Source organism: Moschus berezovskii, chromosome 27 (assembly GCF_049115385.1).
Source record: "Moschus berezovskii isolate FMDL1 chromosome 27, NW_MosBer_1.0, whole genome shotgun sequence".
Lineage (NCBI taxonomy): Eukaryota > Metazoa > Chordata > Mammalia > Artiodactyla > Moschidae > Moschus > Moschus berezovskii.
In genome coordinates, this window is record NC_142486.1 from 19,894,316 (window position 1) to 19,914,712 (window position 20,397).

General features: G+C 42.5%; 1 long non-coding RNA gene and 1 pseudogene across 1 annotated transcript in view; one reads left to right on the forward strand and one right to left on the reverse strand.

The window, feature by feature from the left end:
* The window catches only part of LOC148773661 (uncharacterized), a 40,308-nt gene extending 20,624 nt beyond the window's left edge, over window positions 1-19,684 (reverse strand). The window contains exon 1 of the long non-coding RNA XR_016036605.1: window positions 19,476-19,684. This is a non-coding gene — a long non-coding RNA (uncharacterized LOC148773661). The remainder of the gene's footprint in view (window positions 1-19,475) is intronic.
* On the forward strand, window positions 1,966-6,203 carry LOC129545012 (5'-AMP-activated protein kinase subunit gamma-1-like; annotated as a pseudogene).
* Window positions 19,685-20,397: the final 713 nt, after the last annotated feature.

Consider the following 20,397-nt stretch of genomic DNA (forward strand, 5'->3'; position numbering starts at 1 on the left):
TGGCCTTCTCATTGCCATGGCTTTTCTTGTTTGGGAGCATGGACTCTAGGTGTGCAGGTTTTAGTAGTTACAGCATGTGGGCTCTAGAATTCAAGCTCATTAGTTGTGGGGCACCAGCCTAGTTGCCCCACATGCCCCTAGTTGCCCCAGTTGGCATGTGGGATCTTCTCGGACCAGGGATCAAACCCATGTCCCCTGCATTGGCAGGCAGATTCTCAACCACTGAACCACCAGGGAAGTCCTTGGATGTTTTAACTTGGATGACAGTTGCAAATGAATTTCTAAAGTTTTCTGTTTGGGTTCAGCTCAGGAAAGAATTTCTCCATGTTTTCTAGCACACTGAATGGTTTTTAAATATGCCCAATGTCACTGATGTCTTTCTCCAGAAAATGGAAAAAAATCAAGGGTTAGGGAAGACTCAATGCTGGCTGACAAAGCCTCTTGCATCACAGTTCAATTTCCTGATATGTTATCTTCTGCACTTAATATCCGATGAGGTTGAAATGAGAGGTTTGAGATTTCACGGCTGCAGTCACCGTCCTCAGTGATTTTAGAGCCCAAGAAAAGAAAATCTGCCACTGCTTCCATTTTTTTTCCCTTCTATTTCCCATGAAGTGATAGGATTGGATGGCATGATCTTAATTTTTGTAATGTTGAGTTTTGAGCCATCTTTTTCACTCTTTTCTTTCACCCTCATCAAGAGACTCTTTAGTTTCTCTTCACTTTCTGCGATTAGAATGGTATCATCTACATCATTTGAGACGCTGATATTTCTCCCGGCAATCTTGATTCCAGCTTGTGATTCATCCAACCCAGCATTTCTGCATGACTGAATGACTAACATACACACACATTCTGCATATAAGTTAAATAAGCAGGGTGACAATATACAGCCATGTTGTACTCCTATCCCAATTTTGAACCAGTCAGTTGTTTCATGTCTGGTTCTAATTGCTGCTTCTTGACCCTCCTACAGGTTTTTCAGGAGACAAGTAAAGTGGTCTGATATTCCCATCTCTTTAAGAATTTTTCATAGTTTGTTGTGATCCACAGTCAAAGGCTTTAGCATAGTCAATGAAGCAGGAGTAGATATTTTTCTGGAATTCCCTTGCTTTCTCCATGATCCAACAAATGTTGGCAATTTGACCTCTGATTCCTCTGCCTTTTCTAAACTCAGCTTGTATAACTGGAAGTTCTTGATTCAAGTACTGCTGAAGCCTGGCTTGAAGGATTTTGAGCATAACTTTGCTAGCACGTGAAATGAGCACAATTGTATGTTAGTTTGAACATTCTTTGGCACTGCTCTTCTTTGGGACTGGAATGAAAACTGACCTTTTCCAGTCCTGTGGCCACTGCTGAGTTTTCAAGTTTGCTGACATTGAGTGAAGAAGCACTTTAAGAGCATCATCTTGTAGTATTTAAAGAAGCTCAGCTGGAATTCTATCACCTCCACTAGCTTTGTTCATAGTGATGCTTCCTAAGGCCCACTTGACTTCACACTTCAGGATGACTGGCTTTAGGTAAGTGATCACATCATCGTGATTATTTGGGTCCTTTTAAGATCTTTCCTGTATAGTTCTTCTGAGTATTCTTGTCACCTCTTCTTAATCTCTTCTGCTTTTTTTAGGTCCTCACCATTTCTGTCCTTTATTGAGCCCATCTTTGCATGAAATGTTCCCTTGGTATCTCTAATTTTCTTGAAGAGACCTCTAGTCTTTCCCATTCTATTGCCTCCCTGTATTTCTTTGTTCATTTGTTCATTGAAGAAGGCCTTCTTATCTCTCCTTGCTATTCTCTGGAACTCTGCATTCAGTTGAATATATCTTTCTCTTTCTGTGGTTTTACTCTTTCTATAGTTTTACTTAACTATAAAACAAAATAAATCACTCAACTACTAAAAAAATTATTAAAAAGACCCTGATGCTGGGAAAGATTGAAGGCAGGAGGAGAAGGGGATAACAGAGGATGAGACAGTTGGACGGCATCAGCGAGTTAATGGATGTGAGTTTGAGTAAGCTCCAGGAGTTGGCGATGGACAGGGAGGCCTGGCGTTCTTCAGTCCATGGGGTCACAAAGAGTTGGACACAACTGAGGGAGCAAACTGAACTGAAAACAAAATCTGGCTGTCATCATTACAATAAGAAGAGTTCCACATCTTTGTGTGTCATTTGCGCTATACAGCATCCTGTCCTGACATTAGGTTTGGCCATGACTGCTTTGGCTTCCTCTCCCAGCATTTTATTTGTCCTGAGTTTGAGGCCAGTTTTATAAACATGTTGGCCCTAGCATGGCATACATCTGTGGATGCTACTGTTTTGGCCTCTCCGCATTTAGAAATAAATCAATTTCATACCAGAAAATATTATTTTGTGCCTGCTTCAGGAAAAACTACTGGTTGACCCATAGGCAAGCATGCTCAGTTGTGTCCAACCCTTTGTGACCCCATGGACTGTAGCCCTGCCAGGCTCCTCTGTCCATGGAATTTTCTAGACAAGAATACTGGAGTGGGGTGCCATTTCCTTCTCCAGGTTTACCTATAAGGTTATTCTATTTTGTTTTTTCATTTGCTTATTTTTTGGTTGCACTGCATAGCATGTGTGATCTTAGTTCCCTGAACCCATGCCCCCTGCATTAAAAAATGGACTCTTAACCACTGGGCCACCAGGGAAGTCTCCAGGTTATTCTGTTTTGGAAATGATGTAAAACCTCTGAGAGCATCACAAAGCATTCTGACAGAGTTTTCTAATACAGAGTGCACACTGGAGACAAGAGGGGAATAAACCCCAGGTTCAATAAAATCCTGTTTTTAGATATTCATAGCCACCCTTCCCATTCACACTTTCCTTTTCAGCTGCTTGAGTGAATTCATCATGTTCACAGATGCTCTTGTTCCAAGAGATCCTGAAATCCTGTTCACTAATTACGCTTCTGGATTGTAGTTTTGTACTATTTTTACCATTGCTTTTACACTTCAATGAATCACTTTTTCAGTCATTAATCTATTTTTGTTAATCAGAGTCATAACACAACACAATAGTAACAAGAAAAAATGTAAACTTTACACACATAAACAACAATATTCCAATGATATAACTAAAATAAACTATATCCTAATAATTTTAACTATACCTTAAGAGTCTGTCCAATTTGAGCCATCTCTAGGTGTGAACCCTTTTTAAGAGCGTAATGGCATTTGATAATTTTTCTTCCATTTCAAATTCATAAAATTTTTAAACAGGTATCTTTTCATTGCTTCTGCCACAGAAGCTGCTTGAGGACTGTTAACTTTATAGATTAATTGACCACATTTTAGAAACATTGACCTAAAAGAAAAAGCCTGTACTCTTAAACATGGTCTCTAAACCATTTCATAATCTAGTCCCTTGATTCACATAAAAGAACTATTGTTATTAGTGTGTATACCCACACACACATTGTTACTAGTATGACAGTAACAACAGCAACCACACACTCTATTGACTGAGCCCTTAAATGATACCTCGAGGTCAAGTGTCATTTTAAGCATTTTAAACGGACTCTCTTATTTCAAACTCACAGTAATCCTAGGAGATAGGTACTGGTTTGTTCTTATGAATTTATAGATAGGGAATTATGAATATTACAGAAGTACTTGCTCAAGATTGCAGAGCTAATTAAAGGCCAAGCAGGAGTCTGGTCCCGGGCTTGTCTAACTCTTAAGGACACCATATTACCTGGCCCCCACCCCGCCCCTTCAATCTGTGTTCCTGAGCTCTTTCTCACAAATGCACGCAGCCTCTCTATTCCCAGCAAAGATGTCTTCCATCTGTGATCTGTGTCCATCTTGTTCCTTCTGTCTAGAATGCCCCCTTTTTCTCCCTGTGTCACCTTCGTGAGCTTTCACTCACCCTGCAGCACCCAATTTTAGAGTCTTCTCTGTGAAGCCTTTCCTCCCCCCGACACCCCAGATTTTTACCTTGTCTGTAATAGCAGCCTAAATTTTATTTCTCTCCATTCTCCAGACAAAGACACAAAAATGTCTAGAGTGACAGCTGAATTATTAAGAATTATAAGATGACAGAACATAATTTACTACACTGTGCCTGACTGTTCCCTGGTCTATCATTAGTCAACTCCAGTTATTGAGCTGTGTTCAATGAATAGGCAATTCCTTACCTGGACAGAGGAGTCTGGTGGGCTACAGTCCATGGGTTCCAGAAAGAGGTGGACACAACTAACACTTACCTTAAAATATCATTCTCAGGAGGTCAGAAAACAGAATTAATTCTTATTGTACCTATAATAGCAACTAGTTAACTTCATGAAACACAGGAAATACATTATCTATTTTGTTGTTGTTGTAGTTATTTAGTCGCTAAGTTGTATCTGAGTCTTTGTGATCCCATGAACTGTAGCCCTCCAGGCTCCTCTGTCCATGGAATTCTCCAGGCCAGAATACTGGAGGGGGTAGCCGTTCCCTTTTCCAGGGGATCTTCCCAACCAAGGGACCAAACCTAGGTCTCTCACACTGCAGGCAGATTCTTCACCGTCTGAGCCATGAGGGAAGCACCAAAGCAATAAATACCTTTATAATAATAATAATAATAAAAAGAAAGTGAATTTCCTAGAGCAAATGAACCCAGCCAGGGCCTCTTGCAATGGAGATGGTCACTTCTTGAGAGTTTCCAACTCTGGAAAAATGAACAGCCTCAAGAGACTCCAGAATCAGGATTTCCCTGGGGGTCCAGTGGTTAAGAATTCATCTTCCAACACAGGGGATGCAGGTTCGATTTCTGATCAGGGAACTAAGATCTCACACGTGGTGGGGCAACTAAGCCCAGATGCCAGAACTGTAGAGCTCACACGTGGCAGCTGCTGAGCCCAGGTGTTCTGGAGCCCTTGCCCCACAACTAGAGAGAAGCCCACATACCACAAGGAAGAGCCCTCACACTAAACGAAAAATCCCATATGCCACAACAAAGGTCCTGCATGCCAAAAATAAATAAAATTAATAAAAAAAGAGAGAGACCCCAGAATCCAACAATAGCATATATCCTTCCTTTATAAAGTTTCTGGCTGCAATGACCTGATTCTCACAAGCTCCAATTTGGTTGTATTTGCTACTTCCCTGCAGGTATACAAGCTGCCTCTTTCTGGATACTAAAAAGCAAGGACTTGTGGGCCTGTGGATTATCACGAATTTCATCAATATCCTGCACTATCACTATAAATCAGCCTTGGTTACTGAGCTATGAGCTGGAAGAATACAAGATAGAAACTTGAAAGGAGGTTTATCTACAGGACTTCTTTAAACCACTTGTCTGCATTTCTCCTAACACCAATTTGTCTGATGCTGTCTTTTCACTAATTCAAAACAAGATCCACAGGCTGCCAGTTGTTGGCCCAGAATCAAGCAACATCTTGTGCTTGATTCACCCACAAGTGCATTCTCAAGTTCCTCAAAGTGTTTATCACTCAGTTCTTAAGCCAGAAAGAAAGAAAGTGAAGTCGCTCAGTCGTGTCCGACTCTTTGCAATCCCATGGACTGTAGTCTACCAGGCTTCTCTGTTCATGGGATTTTCCAGGCAAGAGTACTGGAGTGGGTTGTCATTTCCTTCTCCAGGGGATCTTCCTGACCCAGGGGTCGAACCCAGGTCTCCTGCATTGCAGGCAGATGCTTTACCCTCTGAGCCATCAGGGAAGCCCAAGCCAGAATTCATGTCTAAGTCTAATAGATTAGCTTCTACGCCAGCATCGCTATGTTCTGCATTATGACCCCACTGACATGGCTCTGGGCATCTTTGTACAGGATCTGCCAGTGAGTGAGGAAGGTCGTGTGGTGAACTACTATTCCACGTTTGATGTTATCCATGCTAAATCACTTCAGTCATGTCCGACTCTTTGGGATCCTCTGGACTGTAGCCCGAGAGCTTTCTCTGTCCATGGGATTTCCCAGGCAAGAACGCTAGAGTGGGTTACTGTTATCCATCAGGCAGCATAAAAGACCTACAACAACCTAGAAGTGTCTGTAGTCAAAGCCCTGAAAAATCGATCACATTACTTTAAATGTACCTGCATCAGACTCTGGAGATCTTTCTCAACAGGCTAGTGCAAGCAGGGATTCACTGACTTGTGGTGGTGGATGAGAATGACGTGATCAAGGGAACGGTATCACTGTCATCCTACAGATCTTGGTGCCCACAGGCAGAGAGAAGCTGCCCTAAGCTGGGGGACGAGGTCAGGTGGCACCAGGGGATGTGCCCCACTCACTGCCTGCCCAAAGCTCTGGGGATCGCAGAAGAAACTGGTGGCTCTTCCTTACTCAGGAGCCCCTACCCTCCGACCTGGAAGCTGAGAAGCCATGAGGAAAGGAAGGAGAATAAATTTTGAGGTGTCCTTATCCTCACAATACTCAGAAAAACTTTTAGCCTAGCTCATGCTAGCTCCTGTCCTCTTATTCATATCCCCCTTTCTGGGCAAACCATGAGCTATGTGCCCCTGCAGAAAATTTTACACCTCATGAACTAGAAGAACAAACCAAGCCCAAAATTAGCAGAAAGAAAGAAAGATTGGAGCATAAAGAAATGAAATGAAGACAGAAAGAAAAATAAAAAGGATCAACATAATAGTTTTTTTTTTTAAAGATAAAATCGACCAAGCTTTAGCTTGACTGAAACTGAAAAGTGAAAGTGAAGTTGCTCAGTCATGTCCGACTCTTTGCAACCCCATGGACGATAGCCTACCAGGCTCCTCCATGGGAGGAAAATCCATGAGATTTTCCAGGCAAGAATACTGGAGTGGGTTGCCATTTCCTTCTCCAGGGGATCTTCCCAACCCAGGGATCGAACCTGGGTCTCCCACATTGTAGGCAGACGCTTTACCGTCTGAGCCATCAGGGAAGTCAGGAAGCCATCAGGAATTAGCTTGACTAATTAAGAAAAAAAAAAGAGAATCCAAATAGCTGAAATCAGGAATGAGAGAAGAGACATTACAACAGTAATTCAAAGGATCATAAGAGACTGCTGTGAGCAATTATATGCCAACTAATTGAATAATCTAAAAAAAAAAATAGATAAATTCCTAGAAACATTCTATGTCCCAAGACTGAATCATTAAGAAATAGGAAATACGAACAGACCAATAACAAATAAGGAAATTGTATCAGTAACCAAAAACCTCTCATCACAGAAAACTCCAGGACCAGATGGTTTCCCTGATGAATTCTAACAAACATTTAAAGAAGAATTAACACCAGTCTTTCTTAAACACTTTCAAAATATTGAAGAGTACAGAATTCTTAAACTCATTTCACAAACTAGGATGACCATGATGTCAAAGCCAGATAAGGACACTACAAGAAAAGAAAACCATAGGTCAATTTCACTGATGAGTATAGATACAAAAATTCTCAACAAAATACAAACTGAATTCAACAGCACATTAAAAGGATCATACACCATCCTCAAGTGGGGTTATGTCTGGGTTGGACATGTTGGACATGTCTTGCAGACATGGTTCAACATACGCAAATCAACAAACATGACACACCACATTAATAGGATGAAAGATAACAATCACGAATATCTCAGTGGATTCAGAAAAGGGACCTGTGTGGTGGTGCAGTGGATAAGAATCCTCCTGTCAATGCAAGGGACACAAGTTTGATCCCTGATCCAGGAAGATCCCACCTGCTGTGGAGTAACATCCTGCGAACCACTGCTACTGAGCCTGTATTTCAGAACTCCTGAAGTCCGAGCGCCTAGAGCCTGTGCTCTGCAACGAGAAGCCAGTGTAACGAGAAGCCCACTTACTGAGACAAAGAGTAGCCCCATTCATCACAACTAGAGAGGAAGCCTGCACAAAGCAAGGAAGACCCAGTGCAATAGAAAATGATAAATAAATAAACTTTAAAAACTGATGCAGAAAAGTACCTGGCACCATTCAACATCCTTTTTTGATTAAAAAAATCTCTCAAAAAATTGGGTATACCTTAACATAATAACCTGAGATATGCAGATGAAACCATCCTTATGGCAGAAAGCAAAGAGGAACTAAAGAGCCTCCTGATAAAGGTGAAAGGAGAGTGAAAAAGTTGGCTTAAAACTCAACATTCATAAAACTAAGATCATGGCAACCGTTCCCATCACTTCATGGCAAATAGATGGGGAAACAATGGAAACAGTGACAGACTTTATTTTCTTGGGCTCCAAAATCACTGCAGATGGTGACTGCAGCCATGAAATTAAAGGATGCTTGATCCTTGGAAGAAAAGCTATGACAAACCTAGACAGTGCATTAAAAAACAGAGACATTACTTTGCCAACAAAGGTCCATCTAGTCCAAGCTATGGCTTTTCCAGTAGTCATATAAGGATGAGAGAGTTGGAGCATAAAGAAGGCTGAGTGCCGAAGAATTGATGCTTTTTAGCTGTGGTGTTGGAAAAGACTCTTGGGAGTCCCTTGGACAGCAAGGAGATCAAACCAGTCAATCCTAAAGGAAATCAGTCCTGAATATTCATTGGAAGGACTGATGCTGAGGCTGAAGCTCTAATACTTTGGCCACCTGACGCGAAGAACTGACTCATTGGAAAAGACCCTGATGCTGGGAAAGACTGAAGGCAGGAGGAGAAGGGGATAACAGAGGATGAGATGGTTGGATGGCATCACCAACTAATGGACATGAGTTCGAGCAAGCTCCAGGAGATGGTAAAGGACAGGGAAGCCTGATGTGCTGCAGTCCTTAGGGTCGCAAAGAGTCGGACATGATTGAGCGACTGAACCCACAGCTTATATCATACTCAATGGTGAAAGGCTGAAAGCTTTCCCACTAAGACTAAGAATAAAACAAAGGTGCTTCGTCTCAACATTTCTATTCAATGTAGTCCTAGAAGTCCTAGCCAGAACAATTAGGGAAGTAAAAGAAATATAAAGCATCCAGATCATAAAGAAAGAAGTAAAAGTGTCTTTGTTTGCAGATGACATAATCTTATACATAGAAAATCCTAAAGACTCCACCAAAAAGAAAAAAAACCTTAAAACTAGTAAATGAGTTCAGTAAAGTTGTAGATACAAAAATAAACCTATAAACCTATAAAAGATGCATTTCTATTCACCAACAATGAACTACCTGAAAAAGAAGTAAATAATGCTGTTTATAACAGCATTAAAAAAATAAAATACTTACAGGTAAATTTAACCAAGGATATGAAAGTATATGGTAAATTATAAAGTACTGATGAAAGAAATTAAGACACAAATATTGTGGATCAGAAGAATTAATATTGCTAAAATGTTCATCCTACCCAAAAACATCTGTAGATTCAAAGAAATCTCTATCAAAATCCCAATGCATTTTCCAGAAAAATAGAAAAAGCGAGCCTAAAATTTGTATGGAACCACAAAGGCCCTGAAGAGCCAAAGCAATTCTGAGAAGAAAGAATAAAGCTGGAGGCATCATACTTACTGATTTATTTCAAAGCTATAATAATAAAACAGTATGGTACTGGCATGACAACAGACACATAGGTCAAGAAGAAAAGAATCAAGAGCCTAGATAATAAACCCATACATGTAAAGTCAACTAACATTTTATAAGGGAGCCAAGAAGAGTCAATAGGGAAAGGATAATCTCTTCAATAAATGGTGGGAAAACTGGATATTCACATGCAAAATAATAAAATTGAACTCCTATCTTATACCACCCACAAAAATTATGTGGAAATGGATTAAAGATTTAAATAGAAGATCCAAAATGGTAAAACTACCGGAAGAAAGCATGGGGATAGAGCTCTTCAACATTGGTCTTAGCAACAATTTTTGGTATATGTCAATGAAAGCACAGGCAACAAAAGCAAAAATCAACAAGTGGGCTACATCAGACTAAAAACTTTGGCACAGCAAAACCCACACTCAGCAAAATAAAAAGGCAACCTACCGAATGGGGGGGAATATTTGCTATTTATCTTTTTAAATTTTTTATTTTATCTTTGAGTACAGTTAACAATGTTGTGTTAGTTTCAGATGCACAGGAGAGCAACTCAGTCATACATATACATGTACCTATTCTTTTTCAAAATTTTTTTCCCATTTAAGCTGATCATCTCTCTGAAAAGAAGTTAATATCCAAAATATATAACGAACTTGTATAACTCAATGTCAGATTTAGTGATAATCTGATTTTAAAATGGGCCAAGAAAAAAATGGGCTAAGAACCTAAAAGACATTTTTCCAAAGAACACACAAATGACCAACAGGTACATAAAAAGATGCTCAGCACCACTAGTCATCAAGGGCATACACATAAAAACTACAATGAGAGATCACATCACACCTATTAGAATGAGTGTTATCAAAGAGACAAGTAACAGTAAATGTTGGTGAGGCTGTGGAGAAAAGGGAACCCTGGATCACTGTTGGTGGAAATGTAAACTGCTGGAGCGACTGTGGAAAACAGGCTTCCCAGGTAGCGCTAGTGGTAAAGAATCTGCCTGCCAATGCAGGAGACGTAAAGACATGGGTTTGATCCCTGGATCAGGAAGATCCCTTAGAGAACGAAATGGCAACCTACTTTAGCATTCTTGCCTGGAGTATCTCATGGACAGAGGAGCCTGGTGGGCTACAGGTCCATGAGATCTCAAAGAGTCGAACACTACTAAAGTGACTTGCTGCTGCTGCTGCTGCTAAGTTACTTCAGTCGTGTCCGACTCTGTGTGACCCCATAGACAGAAGCCCACCAGGCTCCCCCGTCCCTGGGATTCTCCAGGCAAGAACACTGGAGTGGGTTGCCATTTCCTTCTCCAATGTGTGAAAGTGAAAAGCGAAAGTGAAGTCGCTCAGTCGTGCTTAGCGACCGCACGGACTGCAGCCTACCGGGCTCCTCCATCCATGGGATTTTCTAGGCAATAGTACTGGAGTGGCTTGCCATTGACACTGTGGAAAATAGTACTGAGATCCTTCAAAGAATTGAAACTAGAACTATCATATCACCAGCAATCCCACTTCTGGATATATATCCAATAGAAATGAAATCACTGTCTCAAAGAGATATCTACACCCTCAAGTCCTTTGCAGCATTGTTCCCAATAGCCAAGACAACCTAAGTGTTCATCAATGGATGAATGGAAAAAGAAAGCATGGTGTGCACGCGCGCACACACACAAACACATATTATTCAGCCTGAAAAAAAAGAAGGAAACCCTGCCTTTTGTGACACATAGATGGATCCTAAGGACATCATACTAAGTGAGCTAAGTCAGACAGGGGGACTTCCCTGGTGTTCCAGTGGCTAAGAATCTGCCTTGGAATGCAGGGGACGTGAGTTTGATCCCTGACCAAGGAACTAAGATCCCACATGCCGAGGTGCAACTAAGCCCAAGAGTTGCAATTACAGAGTTCATGAGCCACAACGAAAGTTCTGGCACGAGGCAAATGAAGATCCTGCATGCTTCAATTAAGACCCAAAGCATACTAACGCATATATATGGAATTTAGAAAGATGGAAATGATAACCCTGTATACGAGACAGCAAAAGAGACACAGATGTATAGAACAGTCTTTGGGACTCTGTGGGAAAGGGTGAGGGTGGGATGATTTGGGAGAATGGCATTGAAACACGTATGTTGTCATATGTGAAACGAATCACTAGTTCAGGGTCGTTGCATGTTATAGGATGCTCGGGGCTGGTGTGTGGGGATGACCCAGAGGGAGGATAAAGGGAGGAGGGAGGTGGGAGGGGGGGTTCAGGAGGGGGAACTTATGTAAACCTGGGGCGAATTCATGTCAATATATGGCAAAACCAACCAATATAATATTGTAAAATAATTTGCCTCCAATAAAAAAAAAATAAATTACAAAAAAAAGAACACCCAAAGCAGCCAAATAATTTTTTTTTTAAGTCAGAGAAAGACAAATACTATATGTTCTCACTTATATGTGGAATCTATAAAATTCAAACTCACAAAAATAGTAGAATGGTAGTTGCCAGGGGCTGGGGCATGGGAGAAATTGGGGAGATGTTGGTCAAAGGGTGCAAACTTTCAGCTATAAAATGAAAAAGTTTTGCTAACCAGACTCAATAACACTGTGCTATATGCTTAAGGGCTTCCCTAGTGACTCAGATGGTAAAGAATCTGCCTGCAGTGCAGGAGACCCAAATTCAATCCCTGGGTGGAGAAGATCCCCTGGAGAAGGAAACGACAACCCACTCCAGTATTCTAACCTGGGAAATCTCATGGACAGAGGAGCCCGTTGGCTACAGTCCCTGGGGTCACAAAGAGACAGACATGACTAAGCGACTAACACTTTCACTTTCATATTCTTGAAAGTTGTTAAGAGAGTAGATCTTAAATGTTATCATCACAAACACAGAAAGGTGATTATGTGAGGTGTTAACTAACCTTATTTTAGCAATCATTTCACTATATATACATGTATCAAATCATTACACTGTATATATATATATGTCAATAAAGGTAGAAAAAAGGGAGAATTAATCAGTATAATTCACTACACTAAAAGAATAAAATGGGAAAATCATTTTATCATCAGAAAAGACACAGAAAAAGTACTCAATACAATTAAAAAATAATTCATAATTTCAAAAAACTCCAAGCAAAAAAGAAATAGGAATTTTATTAATCTGATAAAAGAGAAAACTCTAAAAAACCCCATTCAACCAAAAAAAAAGCAATTTAATGTTGAATGTTTTCCCTTTGTGATCAGAATGAAACAAGGATAATTGCCATCAACATTTCTATTATATTGTATTAGAAAACTTAGCTGGTATAATAAGGCCATGACAACAAAAATAAAAAGGTGTAAGGATTTGGAAGGGAACAAAATCAACTTGCAGAAAATAATTTGGCATTTTCTTGTAAAGTTGAACTTACGAATACTCTATGACTCAGCACTTTCACTCCTAGGTTTATAGCTTAGAGAAATTCTTGCCCAAGTCCATAAGGCGTGTACAAGACTATTCAGAGCAGTGTTATTCATGATACCCCCAAACTGAGGGGGAAAATCAAGTGTCCATCAATAGTAGAATGGATAAATAAATTGTACCACATCCACATGGTAGATTACTACACGTCAGCAAAAATGAATGAACTATAGTTACATACATAAACAGGGATGAATTCAAAAATAAAATGTTGAGCAAAATAAATGTCATGGAAAAATATGTATGGTCTGATTACATTTACATACAATTCAAAAAGCTGAGAGAAAACCTAATATATTGGTTAGGAATGTATATATATATATATAAAACTAGAAGACAAATTATTACTACAGAAGTCAAGATAGAGATTACCTCTAGGGAAGATGAAGAGGGATGTTATTGAAGGGCTTCTAAGGCACTAGGTGGGGCTTCCCGGTGGCTCAGATGGTAAAGAGTATGCTTGCAATGCAAGAGACCTGGGTTCAATCCCTGGGTTGGAAAAATCCCGTGGAGAAGCGAATGGCAACCCACTCCAGTATTCTAGTGGGAGAATTCCATGGACAGAGGAGCCTGGTGGGCTACAGTCCATGTGGTTGCAAAGAGTCAGACTCGACTGAGCAATTAATAGGCACGCATATGCACACAAGGCGCCAGGTAGGGACTTCCCTGGTGGTCCACTGGCTAAGACTACACCCTCCCAGTGCAGAGGGACTGGGTTCCACCTCTGATCAGGGAGCTAGATCCCACATGCCACCATCAAGAGTTCTCATGAAGCAACTAAGAGCCCACATGCTGCAACCAAGACTGAAGATCACCACGTGACACAACTAAGAATTGGCACAGTCAAAATAAAAAATATGAATAAGGCACCAGGTAGGTGTTACAAGGATATTTTTATTCTTCAGGCTATATGTATATGTGCGTGTGGGCTACGTCATTTCAGCTGTGTCCGACTCTGCACGACCCTATGGATTGTAGCCTGCCAGGCTCCTCTGTCCATGGGATTCTCGAGGCAAGAATACTGGAGTGGGTTGCCATGCTCTCCTCCAGGGGATCTTCCCAATCCAGGGACTGAACCCACACCTCTTGTAGCTCTTAAATGGGCAGGTGGGTTCTTATCACTATGCTACCTGGGAAGCTCAGGCTATCTGTATATATGTATGTATTAATACATAAACATTTTATGTGTTGTACATTTCACCATAAAAGTATTTTCAAAAGCAGTTCTCTTTAGGTCTAATTACCTAGTGGAACATACTCAATGATACCTTGGGCAAACAATCAGCAAAGTCTAGACTCTGGGAAAATCTAGAGGACAAATCATTTTGTTTCTTCAATACAAAATTTCAAGGAAAAACAGAAGAGATAAAGAAAGAACCTATAAATTATAAAAGACATAAGAGACATATTAACCAACTGCCAGGTTTAGACCATAATTTGGAGGGATGCTCATGCAAACAAATTATCGCAAACATTGCAACTGCAGATATGTGAACACTAACTGGATATCTGAAAAGAAGAATTTATTCTTGATTTTATTGGGATGTGGTGATGATACAGTGGTTATGTTTTAAAAGGGGGCCCTTGTCTTTTAGAGGTAGTTGATGAAATATTTACAGGAGAAATTATATCATGTCCAAGCTTTGATTCAAGATAAACTTGTTTGATGGTGGTGAGGGTCTTGCTGGGGTGTGGGAAGGGATGCTATAGAGAAAACAAGATTGGTCACGAGTTGAAAATTAGTGAGACTAACGTTGGTAGACTGGTTTTCACTACATTTTTAAATACATTTGGGATTATGCATAATAAAATTAAAAACCAGGACCAAATTTTAAAAAGGGATCTTCTGCTAAATCAAGATCTGTTTTGAAGGGGAAAAAAATAAAGGAGTAAGACATCTTGGGGTTCACTGACTTCTCACTCTGCCCAGAATAGCACCATTTATTTTTCACAAGACAATCTAGATCATTGCTTCTGAATCTTCAGTGTACCTATAAGTCACCTGCGGATTGTTAACAGGCAGACTTGGATTCAGAAAATCGAGGCTGAGGCCTGACAGTCTGCATTTCTAACAAGCTCCCAGGTGATGACGATGCCAGACTACCTCCAAGAATGCAGTCTTTCACCTCATCATAAGCTCCGTTCCGCTAAGCCTACCATCCTCTATCGCCCCTTCCTGGTTCCATTCCCATCTGGCCCAGCTTGGATTCTGTGGCTCACCTGGACAATCCATTCCTCTGAAAACCCCTTCAACATCTGGCCCTTTTCTTCCCTGTGTAATTCGTTCAGCAAAACTTCAACCCAACCTGCACTCCAACTTCTCCAGGTTCATGAAGCCAGCACTTAAATGTTACTGGAGAAAAGGAGACGATTTTAAATCCATGCTCTCTGTTTTCAGTAGGCACTCTGCTGGGCCCAGCAGCCCTGTTTCTCTCTTGAGGATGCTTATCTTAGCCCCTCCATTTTATATGTTCACCTCCTCCCTCTTCTTATTTCCTTTCTCTCTGCTAAAGACCTTGCCTTATATTTCACTGGGAAAATAAAAGTTGGCTGATGGGAAATTCTTCATCCTCTCAGCACCAAATCGTCATGTATCGCCTCCATCTTTTTTCTCATTATTCCCTCCTTTTAAAAAAATAAAATAAAAATCTGGGACTTTGCTGGTGGTCCAGTGGCTAAGACTCTGTGCTCCCAACTCTGGGGCCCCAAGTCTGATCCTTGGGCAGGGAACTGGATCCCCCATGTCACAACTAAGAGTTTGCAGGACACAACTAAGAATCCTGCACGCTGCAATGAAGACGGAAGGTCTCGAGTGCCAAAACTAAGAACTGGTGCAGCCAAATAAACAAATAAAATAAAATAACCTTATCATCACCTTTTGATTCACATACACTTTAGATCCCAAATCCCTCTCTCCCTTTCAACTGGACCACTCCAACAGTTTACATAAACTACAGGCTGCTGCAAGATAGATCCCCAACCCTGACCCATGTCTAAATGATGCCAGATTTCTGTGCTCCTTTTCGAAGTTTATTCACCTTTATTCATTCCTTGAGAGTGAAAGTGTTAGCAGCTCAGTTGTGTCTGAATCTTTTCGACTCCTTGGACTGTAGCCCACCAGGCTCTGTGGGATTTCCCAGGCAAGAATTCTGGGGTGGCTTGCCATTCCCTTCCCCGGGGGATCTTCTCAACCCAGGGATCAAACCCAGGTCTCCTGCATCGCAAGCAGATTCTTTACCACTGAGCCCCTAGGGATTCACTCCTCAACACACTCCAATCTGGGTTCCATCATCACTGCTCCACCAGAATTGTTCTTGTCAAAATGTTCAGCTACCTCCATGTTACCAACTTGAACAGACAAGTTGACTCAACATCTCAGCAACATTTGACCAAGTTGATAGAATGCTTTTTTCCCCCCCTGCGCATTACCTTTTTCCCTACCAAAATATTATGATCCTCCCCTAATCTTTCCACCTTAGGAAATGATATCACCAACCTGCGGTCCTCATGACTGTGTCTCTTTTCTTAAACTACAATCAAGTTCATCAGCAAGGCTTGTTCTTTCTGCTTCCTAAATATTTTTCTAATCTGTCTACTCCCATGCCATCTCCACTGCAATTACATTAAACTAATGCTTCCTATTTCCCCAAATAAGCCACCTACTTTACTTCAGGGCCTTTGTACACACTGTTGTCTTGCCTAAAACACTGAAAAGCACTCCAAGTCGTAAATGGCCCAAATTTCACTCTAGGGTAACAATCTCAAAGTCTTCTTGAATTCCAAGTCATTCCCAGATAACCCCATGAGAAGAGGTGATATTTCTACACCACATTTTAGACACTCTTCTGATTCCAAAAGAGATGCTCAGACCCTTGGTTATTCTGAGCAGAGAATAAAGTTTGATATATGACCAGATCTAAGTTCATCTCTAATCATAGCAAAACTGGCTTTAGACTTCCTCTTGGCTTTCAATTCTTCCCATAGTAAAGGAAGACAGCATCCAGCTTACCATTTCAAATTCAGATAGCAGCCTGGAAATGAATAGACATAGTATTTTATAACTCCTCTTGTCAAGAGGTATATTTCTTCATCCCTTCAATCTGAGCTTGACCATGTAACTTGTCTAGGCCGATGGAGCACTAACAAACACAACGCAAGCAGACGTTTGAAAGTGCCTATGCACCTGGGCTTCCCTTCTCTTGTTGAATTTGGAAACCAGCCATCATTTGAAGAGGACTGAGCTGGCTTGTTAGACATGGAGACACAAGGTCCAGTCAGTTTCAATTGCCTTTGCCGATTAGTAGACATATGAGTGAGACCATCTAAGATCAACCACCGCCAGCCAGCCTGCCAGCTGACTAGCTATATGAGTGAACTAGGCAAGTAATTCTGTCCAGATGATCCCAGCTGCAGTTGTCATCATTTATAGCTATAAATGATGGTTGCTTGATGCCGTTAAGATTTGGGGCGCTTTGTAAATGCAGCAAAAACTAACCAATGCATCTCTGGAAGGGGTCTTTTCATATTGCAAATACAGTTATGCTACTTCCCTATGTAAAATGTTTAAAAGGTTTTTCATTGATCTTGAGCTGAAACCCAAGTCATTTTTGCAAGGCCTACTGTGACCCACCGACTCAATGGACATGAATTTGAGCAAACTCTGGGAGACAGTGAAGGGCATGGAAGCCTAGCATGTTGCAGTCCATGGGGTTGGAAAGGGTTGGACACGACTGAGTGACTGACCCATAACAGCTGCGACCCACACTATCTGGATGGCCTCACCTCCCATGGTACCCCTGTTTTTCCTCTTGAAGTGGTCCCAATTCTCAGACATCTCATTCCCTCTCCCTGGAATGCTCTTCCTGGCTCTGCACCTGGTTGACTCCTGTTCGCCTTTCACGTCATAACTTAAATATTACAGCAGCAAAGGGAACTCCTTTGAGCAAATCTTCCCCTATGCCCCCCAACTGAAATTTGTCTCTGGTTATATATTCTCATGCTACCCTATTATTCTCCTTCTTAGCAAACACTCTGATTTGAAACAATACATGGTCTTGTGTGACGATATGTTTATTAGTTGCCTTTTCCACTGGATTGTAAACTCCATGAGAACAGGATGTCTATTTGTTCACACAAAGCTTTGCACACCACCAGGCACAGGATTGGGGACCGGTATTTGGGGGAAGGAAGTTTATCATAGAGGTTATCAGTGCAGGCTCTGGAGAAAAGCTGCCTGGACTCAAATCCTAGCTCCATCACTTACAAACTGAGTGACCTAACTAACTCCTTTGTGCCTCAGTTTCCCCACCTCTAAAATGGGGATACAAATAGCATCTCCACATTGAATTGGTGGGTAGATTATGCTCAGTAATAGTTCATTCTTGGGACTTTCCCGGTGGTCCAGTGGTTAAGGATCTCCATTCCAATGCAGGAGACTCGGGTTTGATCCCTGGTTGGGAACTTAGACCCCACAGGCCTTGAGCAAGTAAAACCACACACTGCCACTAGAGAGAAGCTTGCTTGCCAAAACAAACATCCCATGCACTGCAACTGAGACCCAGTGCAGCCAAATAAGTAAATATTTTTAAAATGTTAATTATTTCTTGCTGAAGAGATCCAGCACACCTAGAGAACGGTGAACCAGGAGCTTCTGACGCGGCCATGGCCCTCCTCTGTGGAACAGACACTGCCAGGATTAAATTTACATGTCCTTCCTTGTGGCTAGTTTCTCAGCCAGCACTCTATCTCATCCTGCCAAGGTGTGGTCTCAAACTCAAAGCCACCTCTGAGAGGTGTCTCGTGACATCTGAATGAGCCCCTAAGCATTGAGCACTGGATGTTGACTTCTGCTTTCACACCCGATTTCTCACAGGGGAGTCAGTCGTTTAGGGTCAAAGGACATGGTCTCCTAACTGCTGTAACTGCTGTTCCTATCACTTGATGATCCCCCTGGGTGAGCCGGGATCTGGAGCCAGCAAACATCCACCCAAGAAACTGTTCTGATGGCCACAGGAAATCCATCAGTCACCCTTAACACATACAGGCACGCACACACGCAGGACAGGAGCTGGGCCTTCTGCAAGGTCTTAGTGAGCAAACCATCTCAGGAGGGTTTGCTGGGTACATTTCCAACCATCAGGTCCCCAGAAGCTGGTCCTTCAGACTCTGGACAGAAAGATCGTAAAATCTAGGTACTTCTCCCAAATGTTTACAGTCCAGGGGAGAGGGACTCCTAAGAAAAGCCAGGAGAGAGAGAGAGAGAGGGTGGGGGTGATGAAGAGAGAAAATGAGAGGGGAGTGGAAAGGGAAGAGGTGAGAAGTAAGAGAGGCTGAGAGGAGGCAGAAGACAGGGCGCAGAGATGCGGCGCACATGCCACCCGGCACAGCCGCGCAGCGCTGCCCCTAGGAAGCCTGCGTCTGTTTGGCGGGGCGGGAGCCGCGGGTCCCCAGAGCCCGCCGACACTTCCCGGCCAACGCGCCCAACCAGGGTGCCCGTGCACACTAATGAGGCTGTCTAGATCGGCTTCACACACGACCGCTCCAAGTGTTCAGGAACTTACCGGGCTGCGGAATGATGGGGTACAGCTCCTGGGGGACCGGCCCCCCCCCCAGCAGAGGGGCCTTGGCCTCCAGGTACCCGGTGCTCACAGGTTAGTGGAGGCAAGACGACGGGTTTTCCATTTAGGCCGGCGCCAACCCAAAGGGAAGGGAGAGCCAGACCAAAAGGCAACGGAGAGGAGGGGAACCTGCTTGTGTTTTTGTATTTAAATTGTTTTTGAGCCCACGTAGCCCTGGGAGTCACATGCTGCCTCCAACATCACCGGAGTCATCACATGATACAGGTCCTCCATCATGTGACGAGACAAATCTGCCTAACTTCAGCCCCCCTGCCCCCACCTCCAGCTCAGAGACTGGCAGATAAAGTGCTTCTGGAGGAGCCCCCTCCCCCCCTAGAAATCAATGATAGAAGGAGGGATGCAGATGGAGAACCTCAGAGCCCCAGCAACGCTCCGATCTTGATGAATAGTTAATATGCCTTTCTCCCTCCTCCTAAGCTACTGCGACTTGGAGCAGTGCCAGCCTCATTTGAATTCCAGCCTTTGTGAATAACTCAAGTGTCGCCACCGTTGCTCCAGCAATTGCAGGGCTTCCGAGCTCACACCATCCTGCCTCGTTCTGGAATACCCGACTGGGCTGCCTCCCCTCCCCACAGCTTCCATGCCTCCTTACAGAGCGGTGGGAGTGGGGCGGAGGCGGGAGGCGATGGAGCTGCAGAAGGAGAGACGCTCCTGCTGAACCTTCTAGTTCCCCCCCACCCCTTTTCCCCCCTAGCTGCAGTAGGAGTCAGGTGGGGCCCGTCTGGCTCTGATTGGGCTGTCTTCCTCTTAGCGATCTAGCTCTGTTCTGTCTGCAGCCCTCTCTGCACTCACGCATTCCTTCGTTTCCCTCCTTAATCAGGATTCAGTGAAATAGATCTGGCTG